We start from the raw sequence: 12690 nt of genomic DNA on the forward strand, positions 1-12690 counted from the left end.
GTTTAAGTGCTGCACTCACTTTGCCAGAAAATTTGGAAAACTCAGCAGTGGCCACCGGACTGGAAAAGGTCAGTTTTCATTTCAATCCCAAAGAAAGGCAATCCCAAAGAAAGCTCAAATTATTGCACAATTGCACTCATCTCACATGCTAGCAAAGTTATGCTCAAAATTCTCTAAGCCAGGCTTTGACAGTACGTGGAGCCTTAAATTCCAGATGTTCAATCTGAATTTAGAAAAGGCAGAGGAACCAGAGATCAAATTACCAACATCCACTGGATCATTGAAAAAGCAAGAAAGTTTCAGAAAAACATCTTCTGCTTTATTGACTATTCCAAAGCCTTTGATTGTGTGGACCATCAGAAACTGGAAAATTCTGAAAGAGATGGGAATACCAGAGCACCTTACCTGCCTCCTGAGAAACCTGTATGCAGGTCAGAAAGCAACAGTTAAAACTGGACATGGAACGGACTTTTTCCAAATAAGAAAAGGACTACATCAAGGCTGTATATTTTCACCCTGCTTATTTAACTTTTATGCAGAGTACATCATGAGAAACACTGGGCTGGATGAAGCACAAGCTGGAATCAAGTTTTCAGGAGAAATATCAATAACCTCAGATATGCAGATGACACCACCCTTATGGCAGAAAGTGAAGAACTAAATAGACTCTTGATGAAATTGAAAGAGGAGACTGAAAAAGTTGACTTAAAACTCAACATTCAGAAAACTAAGATCATGGCGTCTGGTCCCATCATTTCATGGCAAATTGAGGGAGAAACAATGGAAACAGTGTCAGACTTTATTTTTGGGGGCTCCAAAGTCACTGCAGATGGTGATCGCAGCCATGAAATTAAAAGACACTTGCTCCTTGGAAGAAAAACTATGACCAACTTAGACAGCATATAAAAAGCAGACATTACTTTGTCAACAAAGGACCATCTAGAAATGGCAACCCACTCCAGTGTTCTTGCCTGGAGAACCCCAGGAAGCCTGGTGGGCTGCCGTCTATGGGGTCGCACAGAGTTAGACATGACTGAAGCGACTTAGCAGCAGCAGCCACAGTGAAAGCTGTGGTTTTTCCGGTTTTCATGTATGGATGTGAGAGTTGGACTATAAAGAAAGCTGAACTGTGTTGTTGCAGTAGACCTTTGAGAGTCCCTTGGACTGCAAGAAGATTCATCTAATCAATCGTAAAGGAAATCAGTCCTAAATTTTCACTCAAAGGACTGACACTGAAGCTGAAACTTCAGTACTTTGGCCAACAGATGTGAAGAACTGACTCATTGGAAAAGACCCTGATGCTGGGAAAGATTGAAGGCAGGAGGAGAAGGGGATGACAGAGGATAAGTTTGTTGAATAGCATCACCTACTCAATGAACATGTGTATGAGTAAGCTCCAGGCGTTGATAATGGACAGGGATGCCTGGCGTGTCCAGTTCAGTACAGTCTCTCAGTCATGTCTGACTCTTTGCGACCCCATGTGCCACAGCATGCTAGGCCTCCCTGTCCATCACCGACCCCCAGAGTCCACCCAAACCCACGTCCATGGGGTCGGAAAAAGTCGGACATGACTGAACCATTGAAATGAACTGAAGGCGAAAGAAATGGAGTATAACCAGTAAAGTTTAGATTAGAAATGCTTTCTCCATTTTCTTTCAATATTCTTTTGTGATAGCAGTGGTAGGAAATCTATTTTTTCAATAATTGTTTTCATTATTTTCCTGGTGTGGAATTGTGGAACATTCTCTCATTTGCTGTTCCTGCCCTTCCAAGCTATGTTAATGCACTATTTCTTAAAAGAAGATCTCTTTGACAACCTAAAAAAGAGATTGGTATGATTCATAGAATTAGAATTAACTTATTCTGTAGGCTATTTGTGATGATTATTTTGAAATAATTATTTATAAAACAAAAGCTATATTGATAACTGTAGCTGAAAGTATCAACTATGTAGAAATATTATTCATGTTTTACAGTCTACTTTGGCAGTTTGTATTGTGTTTAAAATCTTTCTAAATAATGGGCTAGACGCTTCTGAGATTGAGAAAATAGACTCAAAGAAAGTAGCATACTTTTTTTGTACTTTTATGTATTTGGATTACTTTTAATCAAGCAAATAACACATGAATACATAGGCATTGTATCAATATAATGATTAAAGCCATATAGAAGTATCAGGAGTAAAAGATAAAATTATCAGTTCACCTTCTCCTTGCCAACCCTCTCCCACTGGAAACTACTATTAACAGTTTGGTTTGTATTCTTTTCCACAATTATATAGCCAATTAAAGGGGAGAAAAATCTTCTATAGCAGGAAAATTAAGCACACAGCCTTTGAAGTCAGGCTGCCTGGGTTCTAACTCAGATTCTACCACTTAAAAATGTGTGATATTGGACATCTTATCTAACTTTTCTGTCCTTCAGTCTCTTCTTGAGTACAGTGACAGTTAACATATCTGCTTAACAGGGGTGTTTTGAGGACTAAATTAATATTGTGACTAATTTAGAAAAGTGTTTGGCATATACTATGTGTGTACACTGTATATATGGTTCTGCAACTTGCATCCCATCAATAAACATAAAGGCAATACAGTTTAGTGATTTAAGATTATGGATTCTGAATCCAATTGCATGGTGCAAATCTTAGTTCCACCGTTTACTACCTTTGTCTTTGTTTCCTCTCTAAAAAAGAGACAATATTTTTTGTTTTAAATTAAGCCTTGTGTGATTTAGAATGAAATTTAGTCACACGTGATTTAGAAAGGCGTTTAGAATGACTGTTATATAGTAATTACTTATTTTTATTACCTTTTGTTATCATTAAAAGTCCTCAGTTTGGTATTTCATATAATAGAAGTATAATAAGTGAATCATTGTCTTTTATTGTTTTAATTATACGTTATTGCAAAATATGCTGGTTACCGTACTGCTTTTTTGCTACTTAAAACATTAAAATATTCTTCTCTATATCTTCACTTTAAAGAAGAGAGCTATTGCTGTTAGCATTTCCCACTGTCATTTGCATCTTGTATTCAGTACTCTCAAGATCCTCTTTTAGTATGTGATCATTACCATACCATATATGTGATAAACCCACATTATTTTCCTATTAGTTGGCTCAGTCCTAGGGTTTGAATGGAAAGGAGAACCATTTCATTTTGTGTGGTTACATTTACAATTCTGAGGTATAGCAAGAGCTGAGAAAGAACAAGACTAAAGGGATTATTCCTGTGTTTGGACTGTTGCAATCTCAGAAGACTGAGTCTTTCTTTAGGTATCCTGACATTCAGAAAAGGTAAGTCTAAATTCTCATGTATTTTAGTTTGTGTTGTTTTATTTTCTATAATAAAAGGCTTTAAACATGAATAAGTAGGTTTCCTGGAGACACTTATAGTAGACACTACAGATCTATTAAAGGAAAATTGTTTCTTGAATCAAATCTGCTTTTCCCTTTTGAACTCTTGTAGCATTTTTAGGGAAAATTCAAAGTCTTAAAATTGCACTAAAGAATTATACAAAAGACTGGCATAAGTGCTCTGGAAAATAAGATTTAAATCCAAAAGAAAAGAACAAAAGGGAGGAAGGGAAAAAGGGAAAGATAATAAAAACAAAAAAGAATGGTAGTGAATTTGACAAACCTATTTTTATGTAGATTACTGAAAAAGTAAATGGATATATTTATAGCTTAAATCAGACAGTTTGCAGAAATTCAAACTGTATATAAATACCTATCTCTCAAATACATTCTGAGGTATAGTAATTGTTTTCAATGTGACTCAAGTAATAGTAATTAAAGCACTGTTAAGACAAATTCCTTAAAAGCAGTCTTGGTTTTAAGCAGACTGTTTGAAAATAAAGGGTTAGGCACTTTAACTAATAAATTTTAAATAAATAATTCATGACAGTTGAGTATATATTAAAATAAATATACATTTGTAGAAATTTGTACTTTTAAAACATTTGCATGTATACCATATAACATCCTGATATAACCCAATGAAAAACTCTAGGGAGCATTATTATCACCATTTAACAGGAAAATCAATATCCAGGAATGGTAAATAAATTACCTGATAGCAAATAGGTAATGACAGAATTGGAAGCCAAGTCTCCTTACCCCTGGTCCTATTCTCTATCCTTTGAGCAATAGTGTCTCCCTTAATTATTTGTGTTTTCATGTAGCACTTAAATCTTCATTAAATATTTAAAAATATGTTGCCTTAATGAGGTTTTTTTTTTTAATTTTCAGGATATATTGCATTCTTCTGATTAGAAACCTTGTCTAATAAAATGCTTGGAGAATCCTTCATAATTGAACTCCAAAGAACAAGTTACATGTAAGAAAATCTCAAATGATGAAAAGGAAACTTGGAACAAGTTACATGTAAGAAAATCTCAAATGATGAAAAGGAAATTTGGAAAAAGCAACTTTTAGATATAGAAGGTAATTCACATTCCCTTGATAAAATGGAAAATGAAAATAAGGTCATGAAAGAAAGTTTAACAGAGAAAAGTAATTATACAAGTAAAATAAAACCTGTGGATGAGATAACTGTAACAAAATGCAAGAGTGTATCCTTCCCAGGGAATGTGTCTGCTGCACTGCCCATTCCAAAGAGAGAACAATATGATGAAAAACAACTAGATTTATACAGATCTTATTCATATACAAGTATTTGCCAGAATTATCCTGGCCTACAGATTGCAGGAGACCATGTTGGTAACATGTATTATTCCGGCTGCTTTGTGGAACACATAAGTGATGATGCCTTTAGTGGTCCTCTTTTGTTTTCAGTAGATATACCGTTGGGTCATTCTCCCATCATTGAACCTCTAGACAAACTACCTACCTCAAAGCTTTTGAATGGGGATGAAATTCGAGAAAGAAGTATCTTGTTTCATAAACAGCCCCTCTCTAATTCTATGCTTAATAATTATATGGGAAAAAAAGTGGATGAACTCTACAAACTGTTTTTGGAAGAAAATCTCACTCAGTGCTGTTCCATAACCAACCTTATGGCTTCCAAATTGTTAATGAATAATATAAATCAGATTAGCCTCCAAATCTCTCAAGAGCAGAACATAGAGTCATTGAAAGTTTGGGAAGTTCTTTTACGTTCTTTAACAAGATGTAATCTCTGTAACATTTCCCAGGGAAATAGTTATGAATTCAGCACTCCTTATTTACAAATATCAAACCAGAGAAGTAGAGAACTTCTACCACATCTACAAGAATCAACTGCAGTTTGTTTGGACTGATTTATGAGACTGGAGTAACAGTAGCCTTCGCTAGTTTATTGTGTCACATCAGCCCTTTTGTGGTGTGATTACTATAGTTTTTGAGAACTTATTTGATCAATGGTACATCTGAATTCTTGTAGGAGACAATATATATAACTAACTGTTATGACTATATTTTTAATTGTTTTGACATCTTTAATGGTTGCTACATTCAAGTTTGTGTATTCCATATGTGTGATCTATCTAATTGCCACCAGCATCCGAAATTGATTACTTCACTCTCACTCATCATATTTGTTTACCACAAAAGTGGTTTTAAAAGTGAGATGAAGAGAGAATTTTTCTCAACTACTGAATAGACAACTAGAAACTATATCAGATATAAGCATTTCTTTCTCCACAAAAATGTTTAAAAACATATGCTGCTGCTGTGAAGTCACTTCAGTCGTGTCTGACTCTGTGCGACCTTATAGATGGCGGCCACCAGGCTCCCCCGTCCCTGGGATTCTCCAGGAAAGAACACCGTGCTGGATTCATGTCAATGTATGGCAAAACCTATACAGTATTGTAAAGTAAAATAAAGTAAAAAAAAAAAAAAAAAAAAAAACAACAACAACACTGGAGTGGGTTGCCATTTCCTTCTCCAATGCATGAAAATGAAAACTGAAAGTAAAGTTGCTCAGTCATGTCTGACTCTTAAACATTTTTCTTTTTATTTTCAACATACAGAATTTTTCACACTGACAATCAGAAATTATTCAAATAAAAGTTGGATTTAGTGGGAGGGGGATGTGGGAAGGGGGTTCGGGATTGGGAACACGTGTACACCTGTGGTGGATTCATGTTGATGTGTGGCAAAACCAATACAATATTGTAAAGTAAATAATAATAATAATTAAAAATAGTAATAATAAAATAAAAAAATAAAAGAAAAAAAAATAAGTGATACTTGAAAGAAATGTGGAATGAGAGCTTAAGGAAAAATGGAGACTTTGCCATTAAGATTTGCAGTTGAATTTCATACTTTTGAACTTTCTTGGGACAAGCATCAGCTTTTGTATGTCACTCTGTTAAGCAGAGTGGTTTTCAGCTATAGGAGGAAGGAAAGCATATACATAGAGGGAACAAAGTGAATAGAGAACCACCATTTAGAAATAGAGAGGCTCTCCTGGCAACTTTTTACACTTCTTATATTATCCTCAATCAAGATACTGGCTTAAGATAAGGGCAGGATGTTAGAGTAATTTTGGAATTTAATTAAATAAATTAGTAAAAGATATCTAAAATAATGGTATAGTTTATTGCAGACATGGAAACAAGACCCAGTAGCTCACACTTCTCTCTTATGTATAATAAATTGATTAGCTAGTAGTTTTGCTTGTAAAATGAAATGATATAATTTATGTTATTGAATTGTTATGGTTGATAAAATTTGTACCTTAGTACTCACATATTCCTTTCTAATAATTTATTTGGTCTTCATTTAAACTCTAAAGAATGCATTAGTCAGATGCTCTTATGATTTGTTCTTTGTGCTCACACAGTCATTAATTTATTTTCATCATTTGCAAATTTCTATGAACTAGTAATAAGTACTCCTGAGTGACTGAACTGAACTGCACTGCACTGATTTATTTCCGATTTTTATTTACATAAAATAAAATGTTCTTCTTTAAAATAAGATGCTGTTCATAAAATAAGATGTTTTTCTTTCTCCAATAACCCTCTCAATCCATTTCCATCATTCTGACATTTGATTCTGAAGAGGCGATGGATAAGGGTTTTTTTTTTTTTTTTTTAACAACTGGCTTAGTGTTTTGTAGATACAGAAACTCAAACAGGGGCTCTGTACCAACCTAGAGGGATGGGATGGGGAGGGAGATGGGAGGGAGCTTCAAGAGGGGATATATATATATATATATATATATATATATATATCTGTTCAGTTCAGTTCAGTCACTCAGTCGTGTCTGACTCTTTGCGACCCCATGAATTGCAGCATGCCAGGCCTCCCTGTCCATCACCAACTCCTGGAGTTCACTCAAACTCATGTCCATGTACACCTATGGCCAATTCATGTTGAGGTTTGACAGAAAACAGCAAAATTCTATAAAGCAATTATCCTTCAATAAGAAATAAATTAAAAATAAAAACAGTTGTGTGTACATTGTTTATTTATTACTAAATTTGCACATTTTAATATGAGTTACCAAATGATAAAATATTAGTGTAAACTTTGTCTTTTCCAAAGTGAATTAAACGTTGTTGGGCAATATTATTGATGTGGAATTTTCTTAGATATTGTAATACATCAGTTCAGTTCAGTTCAGTTCAGTTCAGTCGTTCAGTCGTGTCTGACTCTTTGAGACCCTATGAATTGCAGCACGCCAGGCTTCCCTGTCCATCACCAACTCCCGGAGTTCACTCAGACTCGCGTCCATCAAGTCAGTGATGCCATCCAGCCATCTCATCCTCTGTCGTCCCCTTCTCCTCCTGCCCCCAATCCCTCCCAGCATCAAAGTCTTTTCCAATGAGTCAACTCTTCACATGAGGTGGCCAAAGTACTGGAGCTTCAGCTTTAGTATCATTCCTTCGAAAGTATGTATTGTAATACATACTAATACTTTATTTATGAAGCAGATATATTCATAACTATTAACACTGCATATATATATATATATATATATACATATAAATCAATATCTAGCTAGCATCAAATTTAGAGGTATATTATACTTTCAGATTTAAATTGTTTCCCTCTTGTTTATGACACCCAAATTCTTAATTTCTAAAGATACTCACTTTTAAATGGCCTAAGAATTCAATGTGATATATAAGCAAGGAAAGACTATAAATTTAGTGTTCTTTTCTTTTTTTAACTCGTATTTGCTTTTATTACCTTATGAATAGTAAAAATAATTCAACAGAACAGAAACAATCGAATTAGCTCACACACAACAAGAAACCAAATAATAATAATAATTAAAAAAGAAACCACCAAATAGAAAATATTAGGCACAATGACTGAAAGAAAACATATCATCCTTTATACTAGAATATGGACATGGTGTTCTAGAATGGAAATTTGAACATAATAAAATCAATGTATACCTGTATAACATGCCATTTCTTTTTTCTGGTAACTTTAATTTTATTTTTTGACATTTTAAACTTTACTTTGTATTGGGGTATAGCTGATTAACAAACAATGTTGTGATATTTCCAGGTGAACAGCGAAAGGATTCAGCTATACATACACATATATCTATTCCTCCCCAAACTCCCTTCCCATCCAGGCTGCCACTTAATACTTGGAGGCGTTTCCTGTGCTATATATAGTAGGTCCCTGTTGGTTATCCATTTTAAATAAAGGTGTGTAAGACACTACTTCTGTGCAGAGAAATCTCACTAGCTACTGAACACCTCAAATGCTAGAGAAATTTTGAACTATATATAGGTATCTTCCCTGGTGGTTCAGACTGTAAAGCATCTGCCTACGATGCCTACCATGTGGGAGACCCGGGTTCAATCCCTGAGTAGGGAAAATCTCCTGGAGAAGGAAATAGCAATCCACTCCAGTATTCTTGCCTGGAAAATCCCATGGATGATGGAACCTGGTAGGCTACAGTCCGTGGGGTCGCAAAGAGTTGGACATGACTGAAAGACTTCACTTTCACTTTCTTATATATATATGGCTGAGTTCATGGCAAATTAATGAAAGCAACTGAAGACAGACTGGGAAAAGCTGAAATTCCATAAGACAGTTTGGCTACAGAACTGATAACTGTCCCATGTCCCACCCCTGACACCTAGAAGGACCCAAGTTTTAAGGACTATACCTGCATGGGGGCAGGAACCACAGCCTGGGACTGTGTTGGTCTGCTTGAGTCACCATAATACAACTCCACAGATGGGCAGCTTACACACAAGGAAATTATTTTCACATGGTTCTGGAGGCAAGAAGTCCAAGATCAAGATGCCAGAAAATTCCATTCCATTGAGACCTCTTTTCCTAGTTTGCAGACAGCCACCCTTTCTGCTGTGACCATATGACCTTTTCTGTGTGCACATGGAGAGAAGGTCTCTTCTTCTTGTAAGAACACAGGTTCTGTCAGATCAGGGCCCCATGATTCTGATCCCATTCAACCTTAATTACATCTTTATAAGCTCCATCTCCAAATACATATGCACTGGGGGCTGGGGCTTCAACATATGAATTTGGGGACATGATTCAGTTCACAACAGGGACTGACATGGACTGCAGTACCACTGATGACTCCCCAAAAAGCACCTCTCAGTGAGTGAACTAGGAAAACACCTTAAGTTTCTCATCTGTGTTCCAAGTAGAGATATGAAGGATGAAAAAAATCTCTAGTAGACATATGAAGGATGAAAAAAATCTCTAGGAATGTCTTATCACAGCCTGACACCATTGTATATTTGAGGAGGAAATTCACAAGGCTTGTGAGTGTCAATGAGCACACATACACACTGAAGGACAGAGAGGGAGCAGCAGGAAACCCAAGGGGAACTCTGACTCTGAAGTGGTCCAGGGTTAGCAGGGCCAAAATAAACAAAATGGTGCTAGGAAAAAAAAAAAAAAAACAGCAAAGTTCTCTGTTAGAACATATCAAACATTCCCCAAAATGGAGTTCAGAGGAATGTCAATTCACAATGAAAATTCACTGATCACATCAGAAAACAAGTCATATACTTGCTTCAGACAAAACAAACTATAGATTCAGATCCACAAAAAAAGGATAAAAATGTTGAAATTATCATATACAGAATGTAAAATAAGAACCTTTAATATGTTAAAAGAAAAGGAAAAGAGAGAATAGAGGAACTACCTCAAATGACCAAGAAATTTTGAGAAAGAACCAAACAACATTTCTGGAAATGAAAAAAAACTATAATCACAATTAAAAATGATAGATAGGTTACATACATTAGAGACAGCAAGAAGACAAAATTAATGAACTGTACAATGGATGTAAAGAAATGATGTAGTGTGCAACACAGAGACAGTGAGAAAAATATGAAACAGAGATTATGAGATATAAAGATCAGAGTGAGATGGTAAAACTTAAGTCTAATTCGATTTCCTAAAGGAGAGAATTGAGAAAATGCAAAGGTATATTACTCAAAGAGGTAAAAGTCAAAATTTTTCATAATTCACAAAGGGCACCAATTCTCAGATTCAAGAAGCTCAGTGAATCATAGTTGATTAATAAAAAAGAAACCCACAGCAGACAGGTTGTAGTATAATGACATTTGATTGCAGAATGTCAGAGATAAAGAACTTAAACATAACCTGAAAGAGAAGACTGATTACCTACAAAGGAATACTGATCAACTGACAAGTGTCATTTCAGAGGCAACAATGGAAGCAAGACAACAGTGGAATAGTATAATTAAAAAAAATGAGAGAAAATAACTGTCAACCTAGGCTTGTATACCCAGCTAACTTTCAAGGATAATAAAACAATAAACACAGGTAAATTTAAACAAATACTGACTGTATACAATAACTATTTTGGAATTAAACTGAGATAAAACTAAAATTATAGACACATAAATTAAGGGAAGGCAATCAGATTTTGTTCAAAAGTCTGATGTTCAGCATAAGAGTGAAAACATAAAACTTTAGATTCTGTTTATGATGCAAACTAAAATTTACGATAAGCACTAAAAAGACAAAATTTGAGTTTTACCTTTTAAACTAGCAGAGAAAAAGTAAATGGAAAACCAAAAAATTCAATGCTGAAAAAGGAGGGAGAAAAATACCCAAGGGCAGAGAGATAACAAAATGGTAGAACAAAAAGCACAATAACATGGTATAAATAAACCCTAATATGTTAGCAATTTCCACTAATGTAAATCAATTAATGCCTCCAGCTAAAAGATCGATAGAAAGAAAAAAAAATCAAGTTAGTTTTTAGTGGGTACATGAAAACACAGCATAAAGATCTGACAGAAGAATAGAGAAACATATACCATACAAACACTAACCAGCTGGTGTGGCTTATATAAATATTTCTTTCAGAAACATAAGATTTTAAGGAACATAAAATGATTTTAAGGAATGAAAACATTATTAGAAATAGAAGCTGTGACAACAAATATCAGATTCAATTCTAAACATGGAAGAGAAACAATTCTAAACTTGTAATATACTGAATAACAAAGTTTCACGATATATAAAACAAAAATTAACACAATTACAAAAATCAGAAAATCCACTAGAACAGAAAACTTTAACACCTCTTAGAATCTGAAAGATCAAGTAGAAAAAAAAGAACATTAAAATAGAGACAATTTGGCCAACACAATTAACTGTTTGGTCTAATGAACACCCAACAACTGGAAACAGGCATACTTTCAAGCACTAACACAACACTTACAAAAACTGACCATATTTTAGGTCAGATGGAAAATCTCAACAAATTGTAACATTTTAGTCTTATATGAATCTATTCTTGGACCATAGTCCAATGAAAGCAGAAATCAGTAAGAACAGAACTTAAAAGTCTACATGTTAGTAAATTTAAAAAAAAAATCCACTTATGCAAGTAAAGAAAAAAAGAAATCATGATGGAAAATAAAAAAAATTAGAATTTAAAAACAAACATTTCTATAGCACTTTAAATTAACAATACATTATTTCATTTGCTCATTAGAAAGTAATCCTGTGAGCCACCTAGAAGCCATATTCTCTTTGTTAGACAACGTAGCAGCAGAAATGCTGTTTATTATGTAACTACTAAAGTAGATTTTTATATATAAATAAAATACATATCAAAAGTGATTTAGAAACTGAGAAATATAAGGGAAAGTGTTCACTACTAAAAATATCAAAAGGAAAGCGAGCCAACCATCTCTTTTAGAAGGTATATTGAATAGCTAAAAAAGTTTCAAGAGATTTAACATCCATGTTTAAAGCTCAAAAATTTCATAAAGTCATTTTGGTTTAAGAAGGCCCTTAGATCCTCATATAATATATACAAACACATATGGTAAAGTATTTATTTGTCACATGAGATGAATGAACATGGTCAAAAATATATGCACAAGTGGAGGAATCATTACTGCTCACACACACGGCCCTGGTTTCCTGGTTCTAGCATCTGTTCAGTGGTGCACTGGCAATTAATAACTCTTCTGAAACTGCCTACAGTACAAAGGGAATTTTCACTTAGGGTTTCCCTCCTTTTTCATGTGCAGGATATTTTTGGAAGTATATTTTCTTTTTCCATCCACTGAAAGAGAATTAAGAAAATTACAACATGCCTGCGTGTCAATAAGTACTCTTTTTGGTTTAGGTACCACAGGATGATGAATGAGCTTGTCAAGCCTATATTAGCAAACAGGGAGTTAGCAGAATTTCTGTGTTATTGAAAGAAATCTCAAATACTTATTTCACCTCCTCTATTAACTTTAATCACATTT

This window comes from Ovis canadensis, chromosome X (assembly GCF_042477335.2).
Source record: "Ovis canadensis isolate MfBH-ARS-UI-01 breed Bighorn chromosome X, ARS-UI_OviCan_v2, whole genome shotgun sequence".
Taxonomy (NCBI): Eukaryota; Metazoa; Chordata; class Mammalia; order Artiodactyla; family Bovidae; genus Ovis; species Ovis canadensis.